General features: G+C 48.8%; 5 non-coding genes across 5 annotated transcripts; all 5 read left to right on the top strand.

Annotated features, from left to right (window-relative positions):
• Positions 1–15,614: 15,614 nt before the first annotated feature.
• On the top strand, positions 15,615–15,687 carry TRNAV-CAC (transfer RNA valine (anticodon CAC)). Its single transcript has one exon. It is a non-coding gene; the product is annotated as a tRNA-Val (tRNA).
• Positions 15,688–15,764: 77 nt separating this feature from the next.
• Positions 15,765–15,837, top strand: TRNAV-CAC (transfer RNA valine (anticodon CAC)). Its single transcript has one exon. It is a non-coding gene; the product is annotated as a tRNA-Val (tRNA).
• A 77-nt stretch (positions 15,838–15,914) lies between these two features.
• On the top strand, positions 15,915–15,987 carry TRNAV-UAC (transfer RNA valine (anticodon UAC)). The gene has a single exon. It is a non-coding gene; the product is annotated as a tRNA-Val (tRNA).
• Positions 15,988–16,066: 79 nt separating this feature from the next.
• TRNAV-CAC (transfer RNA valine (anticodon CAC)) lies at positions 16,067–16,139 on the top strand. The gene has a single exon. It is a non-coding gene; the product is annotated as a tRNA-Val (tRNA).
• A 77-nt stretch (positions 16,140–16,216) lies between these two features.
• Positions 16,217–16,289, top strand: TRNAV-CAC (transfer RNA valine (anticodon CAC)). The gene has a single exon. It is a non-coding gene; the product is annotated as a tRNA-Val (tRNA).
• The last annotated feature ends 1,802 nt before the right edge of the window (positions 16,290–18,091 follow it).

Here is an 18,091-nt window from a genome sequence, read left to right on the forward strand (position 1 = left end):
TGTTTCGCGAGTGTGGTATGTTCTTCAAGTGTTATCTATGACCCGTAATGCAGTTCAAAAGCTACACAGAGTGATGGTAGTATTTGTTTGGAGTTCTACGTGGGAAAGAACCAGTCGCACAAATTTGTTTCGATCTGTGCGCAGTGGCGGGCTTGGCCTAGTCCACCTTTTCTTGCGGCAGATCGTGGCTAGGTTTATTTTCTTACGCGATCAAAGCGATTGCTTCTTGAGAACAGTGTTACATGTGCGATTGTCGAATTATTTGCCAGAATTTATTGTTTCAACGGTCAATGTCGAACAAAGACGGCCAAGGGGTTATATGCGTGAAATCATTGGTGCTTTCGAAATCCTAAAAGTACGCTTTTCAATGGAGTATCTCTCTGAGGTGACGCGTAAGAAATTATATAAAGATCTTGTAGAAACCATGTTGCCGCTCCCTGTATACCGATCATTGTACTCAAGAGGTCCAGGGGACGATGTTTTAGGAAGAGTTAAAAGGATGCCTGTACGACCATCAGTAAAAACGTTCTTTTTCAAGCTACATAGTGGCACACTCCCTAAAAAACCTTGGCTGCAAGAAAAGGGCATTTTTGTTGCCTGGTCAGTAGACTGCATCATCTGCAAAAAGCCGGAGACAGTTGAACACATATTTCTGGATTGTAGTGATGCAGTCTTTCTCTAGGACAACCTCCAGAGGACTTTGAAGAAACACTTGCCCATTACCCCGTACGGCATCCGTTTTCTGCCTGTCAAGAACGTAGAGGGTGTGCCCTACGACATGTTCATGGCACTAGTACTCCACAACGTGTGGAGGACGCGGATGGCCATGCGCAACGAGAACCTGAATTCGCGACCGGCACGAGCGTATTTCATTGACAGTGTAGAATACTTGAGAGAAGTGTACACAGTTCACACGGAAAAGCCTGAGTGGTACCCCCTTTTTAGGGGTACTATCTGTGATGAAACAACTGCGTTTTCAACCCCTCACGTGCTGAAAGTGATGTGACAGCACTTTTAAAAGTGACAATGCACTGTATCTACTTTTGTTGTATGCCAAGCAGGCAATAAAAAAAAAGTTCCCATGGTGTAGTGGTTACTACGTGTGCTTCAAACGTGCAAGGCTCCCGGTTCGATCCTGGGAGAGAACAATGAAATCCTTTTTTTGTTTCTCTTGAAATCGCATACATGCTGAACAAAACGCGGAACTAAATAACTCGAGGCGTGTTCAGTTCCTGTGGTGTGATTCTGCTTCCGGCAGCCGAGCTGTGCGGATCGTGGAAGCATGAGCTCCGTTCGAGTGGCGATGGCGGCCCTTGCTAGCCGCTGTAACAGGAACCAAGAAGGAGAAGATTACTCTATTATTTTGCCGAAACTGCCAACAGGATGCATCGTCACCAGTACGGTCTTTCTGTATGGCGACGTGCGAGCACAGCCTTACAGAGTCGAAGACTTAAGGGACGCTCTTGTTCTTGCCGGGGTGCTGCCGGAATTTGTTGCACTCGGTGCCTATAACATTAACCATGTCTGGGCGGTTACCATGTGCAATGCAGACGCTACCAAGAGGCTACTAGCCTTGAAGGAAATGACAGTTAGGGGCGTCGCTGCGTCATACTGGACGCACAGGACCGGCAAGTGAAGTTACGCCTTCATTGGCTTATTCATGGTGTAGCTGACGATGACGTGCGTACAACTCTAGCCGCTTTTGGAGAGGTGGTAGACGTACAGCGTGAGCGTTGGCGCGTTCCGGGAGTCCCTGACAAGAACTAGACCACCCGGATGGTTCTGTTGAAGTTGAAAACTAGGTTGAAGTTGGAGGACCTACCCCACCAGCAACGTGTCACTGGAGAACTTGCACTAGTGGTCGCTCCAGGTAGACCAATGCAGTGCATTCGCTGTCAGGGCTCTGGACATGTCCGGCGTGACTGCAAGGTGCCCCGGTACACGGTATGTCGGCGATATGGACACGAAGACGGTCAGTGCACGCGGTCCTACGCCACAGCTACTAGGCAAGGTGTGAACCAGTACACCGAGAAGCGTAACCGAAGCCGAGGAGGCAGTGAAAGGAAGCGGAGACCTGGAAGCCCATAAGGAGCAGACTAGCGAAAAGACAACGAAAGCCAAGCAAAGCCAGTCGACAACGGAGGCTGCAGGCGTCTAGCGGTACGCTAGACGTGCGAGGTAAGCGTCATGCATCGGGTCCTATCACCTCGATTTAAAAAAACATGGCACACAACGTGTCGTTTAGTTTGGCCACGTTAAACGTTCGAGGGCTGGCCGCAAAGAAAAAGAACCAAGTGTATAGATTGTTGGCGGACCACCACCTCGACATGTTAGCAGTGCAAGAAACAAAAGTTGAAAGGGAGGAGCAGACCCGAAGCATGATGCTTCGCTTCACGTCTCGGTATTACGTGGCAGTGAGTCACGCGGCGGGCAAGCCAGTGGGATGCCAACTACTTTTGAAAAAGTTAACGGGCCTTGTTGCAGAGAATGTTTTTTTTTTATTGCGATGAAGGCTTGCCCTTAAGGCATAATTCTTGGAGCGTATATGTGTACTATATGTGTGCTGTGAGGCCTGTGTTGTGTATGAATTGAAGCAGTGTTTTGTGAAATCTGTTGTCATGTATCCAGCGGTCATAGCTGGTTGTCACACTGTAGCGGAGGCCGGCTTGCAGTAGGAGACGCGAGCGTTCCGATTGTAAACCCGTACATGTCCACATTAGGTGGTATGCATCTGATTCCACCACAGGAACGGAGCAGTATGGACACGTAGCACCCAGTGGTAAATGCGACCAGTTCCACCTTGAGACAACAGCTGGTGTAAGGGCCACGGCGGCCCGAAGCCTCCTAAGCACAACTTCCTCCGCCCTAGTAAGGTGAAGGGGGAGGGAGCAGACACACGGTGGGATAAGAGCGCGTGTGTCCTGCCGGATAACATTTTTACGGGCTCGCAGGGAGTTACGGGGTTGGGGTGGGAGGGGAATAGGTGTAGGATCAGGATAAGGAGGGCAGTGTGCCTGCTGGTCAGCAGCAATGTTGTGAGGGTTCGCTGAATGGCCTTGAATCCAGTGTACCTTGACGCAAGTAGCTGTCTTACTATCCATAGTGTGTATTCTCTCGCAGATTTCCATCGCCTTATCAACCTTCTTGAGTTCCTGAATAGCCGCTAAAGAATCCGTGAAGATATCTAGTTGCTTGATGGTAGGCAGCTTAGATGTCGCATCTTGCACAGCGTCGTGGACAGCTTGAAGTTCCATTTTTAGAGCGATGGCTTCCGTAGATAAATAGCGCTGGTGGCCGCTGATGAAATTATGCGTAGTACTCAGGAATGATGTCCTTCCGGCGTCTGGGAGAATGGCAGCATCCGTATAGACTTTGCAGGTGTTAACGCATGATGCATCGATGATGTTGTGTTCGTCAATAGTACCTGTTGTATCGCTGCGGCGTAACTTCGTTGGCTTATTAGTTGTGATGCTGGTGAATTCCCAGGGAGGCATTGGATAGGGCTGATTGTCAATCCGAGAGCCGCGGTGAAAATGAGCATGCAAGCCAGCGACAGCCGGAATAAGTTGCTTTTTTATTTCACGTGCTTTTTCACGTTGCAAAATTAGCTCTGCAATTGTGTTGAGCTGGGCATGTTCCTGTAAGGTTGGTATCGGAGTGATGCGGGGCAGTGCTGTGATTGTGCGCATAGCATCGCGATTAATCGTCTCCAACTGTGCCAGCTGTGCCAAAGTCAGTCATTGAAATTGTGCTTGATATAAAATTCGTGGCTGCAAGACTGCACTCACCAACCGTCGAGCTACGTCAGTACGAACTCCATCTGCTTTCGCTGCAATGCGACGAATAAGGTGAAGTGCTTTTGTCGAATACTGTCTGGTTTTACGGAGCCAGTGTGAACCACTGCCGGATTGGTGAATATCGAGACCCAGTATGCGGACCTCAGAAGCCTCAGGGATTGTCACTGCGCCGAGTCTAAATGTAAAGGGGTGCTGCGTGATTCTTGTGCGTCCTTTCTTGTTGGCCACCACAACATAGCTTGATTTTTGGGTGGAAATGTCTAATCCTGCTTTCCGAGCGTAGAGAATGTTTTTTCATGCCAAAGTGGCAGATTGGTCGTTGTTGATTTTCATTATAGTGAGGTTAACTGGAGAGTACTATGTGTTTACGCACCGAACGGTACAGATGAGAGGCACAGATTTTTTTCTTAGCATTGAGCAGTATCTGAATAAAGACGGACATGTTCTTATGTTAGGAGATTCTAACTCCATTTTGAACACTCGGGACCGAAGAAACGAGCACGGGTATGAAGATAGAAGTAGTCAGGTATTGTCACGGTTAATTGCAGAATCTGATGTAGATGACGTAGCAGAATGCCTCGAAGAAGCGAGACAAGCGCAGTTTACGCTTATTCAAGGACTGAGTCATGCTCGCCTTGACCGTATTTATGCGTCAGTAGAGATATTGCGCTTGTGCACCCAGTATCATGTAGCACCCGTGTCGTTCTCGGACCACTGTCTAGTTAAATTTCTGATGGGAAGTAAGGGAAAAGAAAACACAATGTCATCGGATTTGTGGAAAGTAAACGTAAAACTTCTGAGCGACGAATGCTTTATTTAAGCTGTGAAAGAGGCGATAAACGAAATGAAAGAAGAACGGATGGCCATTGTTGGCGCGCAATGGGATTTATCAAAGCAATATGTCAAAATGAAAGCCATAGAACAATCTAGCTGCCTTAAGTATGAGGAAAAAGTCAAGGAAAGAAGTTTAGGAACAATGCTCGAAAGGCTGGTTAGGCTTGAGTGTCGAGAGCCGTGCAAGCTTAAAGACGACATCCCTAGTCAAAACAGAAACTCGAAGTAGTAGTAGAAGAACCCTATCGGGGAGCGTTCATGCGGGCCAGAGCCGAGGCTTGGGCTGCCGGGGAGACGCCCACAAAGCAACCGCTGGGAAGCAAAAAGGCGCATGCCCACCGCAAGCACATCGATGTGATAGAGGAAAACGGTGTTGAGATAACAGATACAGAGGGCATAGGCCAAGCGTTTTTTCGATTCTACTAAGGGCTGTTTGCCTATAAATCGGTAGATGTAGAAGGCTTTAAAACAACCTTCTTCGAACGCATGCCGCGGCTGTCAGAAGAAAGAAAAGCAGCTCTCGAAGCATCGGTATCAATAGCAGAAATAGAAAAGGCGATAGATGATCTTAGCCCTGGCAAGTCGCCGGGGCCGGATGCTCTGAGCGTGGCATTCTAGAAAGCATTCGAACATGACCTTTCTTCTGACTTGAAAGATGTCTTTGATGAGGCATTTGAGTTGGGAACGTTGCCTCTGTCATTCTCTCAAGCACACACTGTGCTCATTCCAAAAATAGAACAAAAGGATAAGCTAAGACTTGTGCCCTCATACAGACCAATTTCATTAACTAACTGTGATTACAAAATATTTAGGAAAATATTGGCTTGTAGGCTTCAGACAGTTATGACGCAGATTGTGGGATCCCATGAAACCTGTGGTATTACGGGTCGCTATATTTTTACTAATAATATTTCAATGAGGTGTGTGCTTGTGTGTTGTGATGCTTTTTTTATCGGTCGGCTGTCGCAATCCTTCAGCTTGACCTAGAAAAGGCATTTGATTGTGCACCTCATGCCATTTTGTGTGCCACACTTGAACATGTTAATTTAGGCTCAATCATCACGGAAGGTATATCCATAGCGTTTTGAAACTGCAAAACACACCTCATAGTCAACAACAGATTGGGGGGCTCGTTGAGGTCCAGTGGAGTGTGCGTCAAGGGTGCCCAGCGAGTCCGCTCTTATTTTGTATTTACATTGAAACATTATGCCTAACAATAAATGAAAATGATAGGGTTCACGGCTTTCAATTGTAGGCGTCAGAGGTAAAGCTCTTGGCGTACGCTGATGATATAACAGTGTGCTGTAAGGAAAAAGAGCCTGCTGGAGACCATTGCTGTCGTAAGAAGGTTTGGAGGGGTGACATGGGAGCTTTGTGAATTTAGGGATGTGCCTGGGGTTCCGGCATGGTGAGTGGCCGTCAGCCCCCGACACATTTGTTAACGTGAAATGAGTTGAAACACCAGTAAAGTACCTCGGCGTCCCCCTTGAAAATTATAAGAAAACTGATTTATGGCTAGAAAACGTGACAGAAACATGAGAAAAGGCGGAGAGGTGGAAAGGTGCACAACTCGCAATTTTCGCCATAGCGATAGTGTGCAATTTATTTTTTGTTAGTAAATTATGGTATATTATGCAAGTGTTGTATTGTTCGCGAGTGTATGTGCAGAAGTTGCATCAAGTTCTTGCAGTCTTTATTTGGGCGTCCAACTGGGAACGTTGTAGCCGCACGAAACTTTTTCGGCGATCTAAAGGTGGGGGCCTGGGGTTGGCACATCTTTTCGTGCGACAGCTTGTAATTTGATTGGGTTTCTTTCGTGACGTCAACGACCCGTTCTTAAGAACGGTGTGTGAAGTGAGAATTTGTTATGCATTACCAGAGTTTATCAGCAGTCAAATAATGCCTGGTACTGTATTCGTTTTTTTAAAGAGATAGTAGCGAGTGTCCGTTTTTGTCAGTACGGTTTTCAAGTGATTATCAGTTCTATGTAAAAAAAAATTAATTGACCTGGTGTAATGTTATTTTTCCAGTGCCGATGTACAGAACCATATACAGTAGAGGTCAAGGTAATAACGTTTTAAAACGCGTAAAAAGGATGCACGTGCATCCAGGAGTGAAATCTTTTTTCTTCAAGCTTCATACTGGCACTCTGACAGTCGGAACGTTTTTGGAAGAACCCGAGTTTTACATGCCGTGGGGTTCCAACTGTTTGATTTGCAAAAGACCAGAAACAGTTGACTATGTTTTCCTACATTGTTGGGAGGGGTGTTCTTTTGGAATGTCCTCCAAAAAAACCGTAAAGCATGATTTCCCGTTAGATCCGCACGGCATCAGATTTATGCCGTTAAATAATGAGGATGCGGTCCCATTTCACCTCATCATGCTGACAGGCCTCTGCAGTCTATGGCGAGCCCGAATGGAAGGCTTCTATTGTGACCCAGACGCACGGCCTGCGCGCCAGCACTTCCGTGAACACATGTCACGCTTTATTGAAGTGACAAAAGGAGAATTTGTTGTACCTGAGTGGCTACCGAGGATTGAAGCGTTGGCATTCCTCAAAGAATTTTAATAGACAAAGTCAGCCTAGTTGAGCTGGCCGCTGTATTAGAGAATGTTTCTTTTTCTACATGAAGCGTGGAATAATTTATTTTGCTGTTTTTGGTTGTGTTGCTCATAAGATGTACGAGTATGTGGAAATGCTGAGCACTGGCAATAAAGAAAAAAAAGGTTCCCGGCGTGTAGCGGTTATCACGTGCACCTCCCGCCGCAAGGTCCCCGGTTCGATCCCGGGCGGACACAACGTACATCTTTTTTTTCTATTGCAATCGCATGCATGCAGAAAAAAACGGGGAGCAAACTAGCCTGAGGCGTGCTCGGTTCCCGTGGTGTAATTCTGCTTCCGACAGCCGAGCTGATCGGATCGTTGAATCATGGCCTCAAGCGGGGCGGCGACAGTGGTCACTTTGGGCCGCGGAAACAGGTTCAGCAACGACGACGAAAGGGACTGCCAGTTTATTTTGCCCCAACTGCCAAAAGGACGAATTGTTCTCAACACCGTCTTTTTACACGGTGATGTAAGAGCGAGGCTGTACAAGGTCGAGGATTTTCGGGATGCGCTTACGCCCACAAACCTGCTGCCGGAAGTTGTTTGCCTCGGGGCCTACCAGGTCAATCACGTCTGGGCCATGACCCTCAGTGACGCAGCTGCAACAAAACACCTGCTGGCCCTGAAAGAGCTTCAGGTGAAAGGGCGTCGATGTGTCATCGTCGACCCGCAGGACCAGCAGGTGAAACTCCGGCTTCACTGGCTGCTGTACGGCGTTTCCGACGAGGACGTCCGGGCGGCATTCACAACCTTCGGCAAGGTAGAAGAGGTGAGCAGGGAGCGTTGGCGCGTCCAAGGCATGGGAGACAAGACCTCGACCACCCGGACCATGCTACTGAAGCTGAGAAGCGGCATTAAAGTGGAAGACCTGCCTCACCAGGTCCGCGTCGGCGGAGAGCTGGCATTGGTGGTCGTACCTGGGCGGCCCATGCAGTGCCTGCGCTGCCAAGGGACAGGACATGTACGCCGTGATTGCAATTAGTTCCCCGCTGTTCGAGATGCAGACGGTTCGGCCACGTAGACGCTGACTGCGTCAAATCTTACGCGGCCGTGACAGGACCAGCAGCGAGTGATATTGCTGCAGAGCACGTCATGGACGCAGTCGAGACAGAAGAAGCTGCTAAGGGAGCCGGTGTGCAAGTGCCTTCATTGGCGACAAATGCCACGACGGTACCGGAGGTCGCTCAAGCCAAGGTAGTCGAGGGTGCTGAGCAGGTGACTGGGCCTGCACGTGTCGAGAGGGACGAAGACCCTGTGAAGGCAGGTGCTAATGAAGGCGAACGCGAGGAGACTGAGTCAGCGATGCAACAGGGCGAGGATGCAAACGACGGGGACCGGGCGGCTAGTCTCGGTGCCACCTCCAAGCGCCCCCGTGACGAGGGCGGAGACAAGGACAGCGCGGCATCCAGCACAAGTGACGGGCCACCAGCGAAGACGCCTCTTGGGAGGCGGTCGGTCTTCAAGCCGAAGCCAAATGTTCCGCCCGAGAGAAAGCCTGGTGACAAAGCACAGCAAAAGAATAACGCCGGGAAGACGGGTGGTCCCGGAGGCGGCTAGCCGAGGGCTGGTCGTGAAAGGTAAGCACCATGCTCCGGGTCTATCTCATACTTTAGTTCATAATGGCTCCTAATCCGTCGCTCACTATTGCCACACTAAACGTGAGAGGGTTGGCGGCCAAGCGTAGGCAAAGCCCAGTCCTGCGGTTGGCCGCTGACCAAGACCTAGACGTTCTAGCTGTCCAGGAGACAAAGGTTGAAGGAGAGGAGGAGACCGGGAGCATGGTGCGGCGTTTCATGACTAGATATTATGCGGTCGTGTGCCATGCGGTAGGGACGTCCGCCGGTTGTGTCCTGTTTGTTAAGAAGTTGCCTGGCCTTGTTGTTAAAAATGTATTTTCATGTCAAACCGGAAGGATCGTTTTTTGTGATTTTGTTTTTCGTGAATTGGAATTCAGAGTCATGTGCATATATGCACCGAATGCTGTGGAAGAACGCGCTTCATTTTTTGCGAACCTTTTTCAGTATATTAGCACTGATAAGTGCATGGTTTTGTTGGGGGATTTCAATTGTGTTTTGAGGGCTCGGGATAGAGTCAATAATGCTGGTATTCGCGATAAAAGCAGTAGTGTGTTGACTAAGCTAATTAGTGATAATGAACTGGACGATGTCTGTGAGTGCCTGGAGCGGGAGCGGGAAATCATGTACACACGATTCCAAGGCACACACGATTCCAAGTCATGCGCGGTTAGACCGCATATACGTATCGCAAGACATAATTCCAAAGTGCCATAGTTATTCGGTGGCACCAGTATCGTTTTCAGATCACTGCATTGTGAAATGTCATATAGGCACGGAGAGGAAGAAACAAGATTTTAATTGGGAACTATGGAAAATGAATGCCTTACTACTAAAAGACGAGCCATTTGTAGAGGCAGTACGTGAGACCGTCAGGAAAGTAAGTGAAGAAAACAGTGAAACAATAGCAGAGAAATGGGAATACTTCAAACAAAACGTAAAAATGAAAGATTTAGAAAGATCCAGCTGCTTACGATTTGAGAATGAAATGAAAGAAAGGGGCTTACGAAAGACACTTAAGCAGCTGATAGCGCTGGAGTGCGAAGAGCCTGGGACGTATAAGCAAGATGTAGGAGCCATTAAAGAAAAAATCGAGCAGCTTGACAAGGAACGGTATCAAGGTGCGATTGTTCGAGCAAGAACAAATGCATTAGTAGCTGGAGAGACGCCCACTAAACGGGCGCTGGGACTCGAAAAAGCGCAAGCTCGACGGAATCTTGTCGACAGAATTTTATGGAATGGCACAGTTGCCGACGATAGTAAGAGCATAGGCCGAGCGTTTCTTGAGTATTATCAGTCACTCTTTGCGTTTCAAGAAGTGAATATAGACGAGTTCAGAAGGGCCTTTCTATCTCGGATGCCGCGAGTGAGTGACGATACAAAACAACGATTGGAATGGAAAATAACAGAACGTGAAGTTGAAAAAGCGATTGATCCTGGACCGGACGGTCTGGGCGCGTGTTTATATAAAGCTTTTAAGAAAGAGCTGTCGCCGTTACTAACAGAGCTGTTTAATGATGCGTATGATAACAAAACTTTGCCGCCTTCTTTTGGAAAAGCTCATACCATACTCATCCCTAAGAGTGACCAAGTGGAGAAACTTAGGCTAGTAACAGCTTTAGTGGTGTCCCCGTGTGCTCGTCGAAGGAATTCGGTCCATTCTCGCATGTTGGTCGGGGCTGTATCCGACTCCTCTAGAGCTCTCTGGAGTTTTCTATAACGAGGCCAGTCAGTTAATTTAGTCTTTCCTATTGTTCTCCGTATGTTGGGCGTGGAGAGCGCTACTCGGATTATGTCGTGATCGCTTCCCAAATTTTCATCAAAGGAAACCCATTGTGCGTCTCTGATGTTAATTGTAAAGGCACGGTCGGGCGCCGTGTCTCTACTGACGCTGTTACCCGTGCGCGTCGGTTTTCCGATCTGATTGATTGCCCGTAAGCCCAAGGCCGTTGCGGTGCGCTCGAGTAGGAACCCTTTGGGCGACGTTTTCGCGTATCCCCATAGTGTATCCCCATAGTACAGCGGAGGTGCCGGTGATAGACTCTCACCTGGTCAGCCTATGGGAAGAGAGGCGGAAACTGGCCAAGAGGTGGAAAAGACAACGTCTAAACAAACACCTGAGACAACGCATCGCTCTCTTGGCAGAGCAAGCCCAAGGCCATGCCAACGAGCTCGCTAAAAACGAGTGGGCGACGTTCTGTGGAACCCTGTCAGGAACTCTGGGAACAAGCAGTACGTGGCGAATACTACGAAGCATGCTAGACCCGATGAGCACGCGTACTGAGAATAACAAGAAGCTCCAAATTATAGCAGACAACTTCGAGGGTACAGACCAAGATCTCGTTCATGCGCTTCAGAAAAAGTACATAGGACTCTCACCTGCCACGGGATCCTCCTACGCGAGGAGACAATACGCGGGGCAGGCGAACCCTAAATTAGACGAAGATATAACGTACGCGGAAGTTTATGAGGCGGCACAATCCGCAGTTAAAAACTCGGCACCGGGCCCAGACCCGATCACAAATGCAATGATTCGAAACATGGATTCGGTAGCCCTAGCGAAAATCACGAAGATATTTAATAGCGAGTGCTGGGCCAAGGGAGACTTGCCCCAAGAGTGGAAATTGGCTAAAATAATCATGATCCCCAAACCAAAAAAGAATCCCTCGATTGATACACTACGGCCGGTGTCGCTCACGTCCTGCCTAGGTAAGCTCTATGAAAGGGTTATCCATAGCAGATTGCAGCGATACCTGGAAGAGCGGAGCTGGTTCCCGGACTCCATGATAGGATTTCGCCCGGGTTTATCTTGCCAGGACGCATTCCTCCTACTTAGAGACGAAATTCTAACTAATATACCGTACGGCGACGAGAGACTAGTCCTAGCACTAGACCTTAAAGGAGCCTTTGACAACGTCTCTCACGCCGCAATATTGGAGGAACTCGAACTCGCGGGTTGTGGTGAGCGCACATACAATTACTTAAGAGCGTTTCTTTCCAACCGCGAGGCAAGCATCAGTATTGGCCAAATCACTTCGGATTTATTTAAAATGCCTGACAAAGGAACACCTCAAGGAGCTATATTATCTCCTCTTCTCTTCAACATTGCGATGTGTCGCCTCGCGCGCGATCTGGATCGGATACCCGACCTAGGTTACACGCTCTACGCAGACGACATCACGCTGTGGACGAGCAGAGGTTCACTAGGGGATAAGGAATATACGCTCCAAAGTGCAGTATTAGCGGTGGAGAAATTTTCTAGATGGAGTGGCCTGAAGTGCGCACCCGAAAAATCTGAGGTTATCCGGATACACGCGAAAGGCTACAAATCCAGAGGATCGATTAACATTGTGGTGGAGGGCCAATCAGTCCGAGAGGTACCCACGATGCGAGTCCTGGGTTTGTGGCTTCAGAGCGACGGGAGAGCACTACAGACACTCAAGACCCTCAAATCCACAGCCAACAACATAGCCCAAATGATACGTCGCGTGACGTATCGAAACGCGGGAATGCGAGAAGACGACACCCTAAGGCTGGTACAGGCCTTAGTGGTTAGTCGAATAACGTATGGCTTACCGTACCAAATCCTGAACAGGAAGGAGGAAAAGCAGGCTGACACAATAATCCGAACCGCTTTCAAAGCTGCTCTGGGCCTGCCTAAATGTACTTCAACGGAGCGCATGTTAGCTTTGGGAGTGCACAATACTTTCGACGAACTAAGGCAAGCCACCCTGATGCGACAGAGGGAGCGCCTCAGCTTCACAAAAACTGGTAGGGCAATATTGGCTAGACTCAATATCCCAGCATACCCCATTTATCTCACAGAGCAGGCCGTACCTCTCCCTCCTTCTATGAGATCCAAAATTACAGTAGCCCCAATTCCAAAGAATATGCATCCAGAGTACAACAAAGAAAGGCGCAAAGCACGTGCACAACACATTCAATCAGCCTACTCTAATAACCATAGGTACAACACGTACTACACGGACGCAGCTCTGTATGCAGAGACGACCGGGCAGCGCTACCAAAGGAGGTACGCCCTCGCAGTCGTGAACGCTATCAGCCAACAGCATATTACCGCGTCGGCCACGGCGGGATCCCCAACCTCGGCCGAAATGTTAGCAGTGGCGATCGCACTCGCTCACGCGGAGCGTTCGCAAAGGGACTCGGTCGTGGTCACGGACTCCCAGGAGACATGTCGCATGTTTCTCAAGGGGCACGTGACTGCGGCTAGCCTCGCGATAATCCCCAGATCCTTAAACCACCATCATCGCCTACTCTGGTGCCCGGGCCACGCGGGGGTACAGGGGAACGAAAAGGCTAACGCGTTAGCTCGAGAGTTGACTAACCGAGCGACGGCGTCCTCTTCTAACCCCACCCACCCGCACTACCCCTCACAAAATTCCACCAATTTAAATGCCAAAGACATCCTTGCTCATCAGCGTGGAGTCCGAAGAAAATACCCGCCGCCTCACCCACAACTTAACGGGGAAGAGGCCGCCGATTGGCGTAAAATACAGACCGGGGTGTTCCCCCATTTAAAATTGCTGAACGCCATGTATCCCACTCGTTATAGGGCCAACTGTCCTTGGTGCGGTGGCATACCTACCCTAATGCACATAACCTGGGAGTGCACTAAGCACCCTCATAGGCCAAACACCAGTAGGACAATGGAGCAGTGGGAGGCACAGCCCGCCCGCTCGGACCTGGCAGGACAAAAGTCCTTAATTAGCCAGGTCAGGCAGGCGGCAGAGGCCAGTGGGGCCCTGGACTGAGAGGCTCCGACCACCCCTCCTTCAAATCTTTATAATTACAATAAAGTTTCTCTCTCTCTCTTAGGCTAGTAACATCTTACAGGCCAATATCTTACACCAATGTTGATTATAAAGTTTTTATGAAAGTTCTGGCTGCCAGACTTCAAAGGGTCATAAATGACATAGTGGCAGATCACCAAACGTGTGGTATTAAAGGAAGGTCCATTTTTTCGAATATTCACACGATGCGGTGCGTGCTGGAGTGCTGTGACGCCACCTCGGGTGGAGTCGCGGTGCTCCAGCTGGACCTCGAGAAAGCGTTTGATTGTGTCTCTCATGATATTTTGTTTGCCATTTTGGATTACGTTAATGTTGGTTCCATCATCACTGAGGGAGTGGCGTTGGCGTACAAGAACTGCACAACACGCTTAATTGTGAATAAATCATTGGGGGCCCCCATTAACGTCATGCGTTCTGTGCGTCAGGGCTGCCCTCTCAGTCCTCTTTTGTTTGACATTTACATAGAAACTATGTGTTTGGCAATAACTGAGAATGAGCAAATACGCGGGTATAGCTTGGTAGCCACACAAATCAAGCTCTTGGCATATGCAGATGACATCGCGGTGTGTTGTACAAGCAAAGAAAGTGTGACGGAAACAATAAGGGTAGTGAAAAATTTTTGTGATGTGACGGGCAGTAGAGTGAACTGGGGAAAGTCCCTCGGTTTGTGGCACGGAGAGTGGTCTTCGGCCCCGGACCTTTTTGCAAATGTGAGCTGGATAAAAACCCCGACCAAGTACTTAGGTCTCCCCATGGGCAGTTACAAAAATAGCGACGAATACTGGACGAACCAAGCAAAAGAAACAAAAGAAAAAGGAGACAGGTGGAAAGGCATCAACCTGTCGATTTTCGCAAAAGCAACTGTGTGTTCCATGTTTTTTATCACGAAGTTGTGGTACGTCATGCAAACGTTGTACTGTTCAAGGGTAAAGGTGCAAAGGTTGCACAGAGTGTTCGCGGTTTTTATCTGGGGCTCTACCTGGGAAAGGAGTAGCCGAACCAATCTGTTCCGGCACGTGAAGAAAGGGGGGCTGGGCTTGGCGCATCTTTTTGTACGCCAGCTTGTGAACATGTTTTTGTTTTTTCGGGATGTGCGTGATCCGTTTCTGCGCACTGTATGCCAACTCAGGTTGAGAGGTGCTTTGCCGGCACTTATTGTTAGTACAGATAGTATGCCCGGAACGCTTCGTGGCTATCTTAAAGAAGTTGCAGATAGTGTGCGCTTTCTTTCTGTGCGTTTTTCTTTTGAGTATTTATGTAACGTTAACAAGAAAACATTGTATAAAGATATTTGCGATATTGTATTTCCAGTGCCATTGTACACAGCGCTATACAATGGAAGATCAGGACTGGATGTCCTTAAGCGAGTGAAAAATATGGAGGTGCCTACTGGGGTAAAGACATTCTTTTTTAAATTGCACACAGGAACACTCTCAGTGAAGACATTCATGGAAGAACGTGGCTTTCTTGTACCCTGGGGCTCGCACTGCTTGATTTGCAAGCAACCAGAAACAATAGACCATGTCTTTTTGCATTGCTGGGCCGGAGTGTTCTTCTGGGATGTCCTACAAAGAACAATGAAGAAGGAGTTACCGTTAAATCCGCATGGCATCAGGTACTTATCGGTAACGAATGACGACGGGGTTCCCTTCGACCTAATAATGCTCAAGGGCCTCCATAGTTTATGGCGTGCAAGGATGTCTGGGTACTACAGCGACCCGGACGCTAGGCCTGCGCGTACGTATTTCCGCGAAAGCATGTCTCGTTTCATTGAAACAAAGAAAATACAAGAATGTGTACCCGAATGGCTGTCTAGGATAGAACCTCTGGCAGCATTGAAAGAATTTTAATTCGACAACGCCAGTCCTTATAGGACTGATGGCATGTATATCCTTTCAAAATGTTTTGTATTTGTTAATTGTGTATTGTAATTGTGTTCTGTATTATGTGCTGTGTACAATGTCGAAGACCGGCAATAAAAAAAAAATCGGTTCCCGTGGTGTAGCGGTTATCACGTGCGCCTCACACGCGCAAGGCCCCCGGTTCGATCCCGGGCGGGAGCAATGTACTTCCTTTTTTTCTATTGCAATCGCATACATGCAGAAAAAAACGGGGAGCAAAATAGCCTGAGGCGTGCTTGGTTCCCGTGGTGTAGCGGTTATCACGTGCGCCTCACACGCGCAAGGCCCCCGGTTCGATCCCGGGCGGGAACAATGTACTTCCTTTTTTTCTATTGCAATCGCATACATGCAGAAAAAAACGGGGAGCAAAATAGCCTGAGGCGTGCTTGGTTCCCGTGGTGTAGCGGTTATCACGTGCGCCTTACACGCGCAAGGCCCCCGGTTCGATCCCGGGCGGGAACAATGTACTTCCTTTTTTTCTATTGCAATCGCATACATGCAGAAAAAAAAACGGGGAGCAAAATAGCCTGAGGCGTGCTTGGTTCCCGTGGTGTAGCGGTTATCACGTGCGCCTCACACGCGCAAGGCCCCCGGTTCGATCCCGGGCGGGAACAATGTACTTCCTTTTTTTCTATTGCAATCGCATACATGCAGAAAAAAACGGGGAGCAAAATAGCCTGAGGCGTGCTTGGTTCCCGTGGTGTAGCGGTTATCACGTGCGCCTCACACGCGCAAGGCCCCCGGTTCGATCCCGGGCGGGAACAATGCACAATCGCCCAATTTTTTAACCTGAACGCGCGAGCATCGACCGGCCAGTCGATAAGCGCCGTATAACGGAGTACAGCGGCGAAGTGTGCGAGAATACGCGCGTGCGCGCAATGCACAGTCCAATGCAGCTTCCCTCTGCCAGGCTGTTCCGGCAACCGGACCCCACCCCACCTGCTTTTTTGTCCTTTATCGCCTTTCCTTCTGTTTTCTGCACGCCACTGACAAAGGATTAGAAAAGGCAACGTGGTACCGCCTTCTTTTCTGTAGGAGAGGGAAGTGTGAATTGATAAGTGAAAGAATCCGATCAGATGTCATTGCTATCGCGCTTCACAGTATATAAGGCCTTGCATCCGCTTTCTGGAGTGTTTGCTTCACGCAGCATCAACAGTGCCTCCTCGGGTGCCAGAGGAAAAGAGAGTAGCTGCAGTACGCATGTCTTTGAGCGGCACATCCCAAAGACAGATCGCGATGGCTTTGGATTTACATGTAGCGACAGTGAACAAGATAATTTGCGCGTTTAGAGACGAAGGGCGCATAGGTGATGCAGCAAGGAACTGCGTTCGGAAGACGACAGCAGAAGAGGATGCCGCCTTGGTTCTCGTCGCCGAGACTAATCCCTTCATGACGGCTGGCCAGGTTAGAGATGCGGTTGGCCTCGATGTCAGCGAAGAATTGGTGAGAAAACGGCTTTTGGAAGAAGGCCTGAAGAATCGAAGTGCTGCCCAAAAGCCGCTTCTTTCCGACACAGCGAAAGCAAAAAGACTGGATTTTGCACAGGCCCATCTGCACTGGACAGCAGATGACTGGCACAATGTCGTCTTTACCGACGAGTCCACATTCTGTACGCAGTGGGACCAAAAACGCAAAGTATACAGACCAGATCTAACGAGGTTCGTTTCTTCCTATTATGAATATTTAGTTAGTTTGTGCCTGTTTCTATTTTCACAAATTTATTCCTGTGAGCCTTTTCTTGTTATTGTTAATTTAAGATACGTTTGTGGTGTAAATTGCCGCAATTTTAAATTGACTTATTGTTCTCCTCTCTTGTAGGTATGACCCCCGATACGTCCACCAAGTAAGAGCCAGTGGACGCAAAAGCATCAACGTTTGGGGGATTGTAAGCAAAGAGGGCCTTGGACCACTACACAGAATACAGGGCCGATTTTGTACCGCCTCCTACATTAATATCGTCGAACAGGTGCTCCTGCCTCATGTGCTCGACGGTCCTTTCAATGACGGCTGCTTCATCCTACAGCAGGACTTGTCCCCCGTGCACACGTCTCGCGCTGCCAAAGGCCGCCTGGAAGAACTCGGAATCATGACCATTGACTGGCCGCCACAAGGAGCGGACATGAATGTAATTGAAAACGTGTGGGGCCTAATGAAAAAGAACTTATCAAAAATGGGGCTTCACAACGTGAGCTGCGATGAACTATGGCGCAAAGTTGAAGCCGAATGGGAGCTGTTGAAAATCGACCACGACCTCGTACCAGCGCTGTACGACTCTCTTCCGCGACGCATCGCAACGGTTGTTCAGTCTGGTGGAGCCTTCTCCAAATACTGAAGGGCAACAAGCGAGTTGCGACACCCGGGACCCCACAATTTCTCAAGCAGCTGGAATTACCAAAATCTCTAGTACCCCTTGGTAACCAGTGCGAGCAAAGCTATCCTTATTGAGCGTTGTTTTTCTTCTGTTTTTGCTCTCGAGAAAAGCAATAAATTTATTTCTGGTCAGACATAGGCAAGGCACGCTATTCTTTGCAACATCGAAGTTTCTAAGACAGGACTTCCAGCGGCA

The sequence above is a fragment of the Dermacentor albipictus genome, unplaced genomic scaffold (genome assembly GCF_038994185.2).
Source record: "Dermacentor albipictus isolate Rhodes 1998 colony unplaced genomic scaffold, USDA_Dalb.pri_finalv2 scaffold_11, whole genome shotgun sequence".
NCBI classification, from domain to species: Eukaryota; Metazoa; Arthropoda; class Arachnida; order Ixodida; family Ixodidae; genus Dermacentor; species Dermacentor albipictus.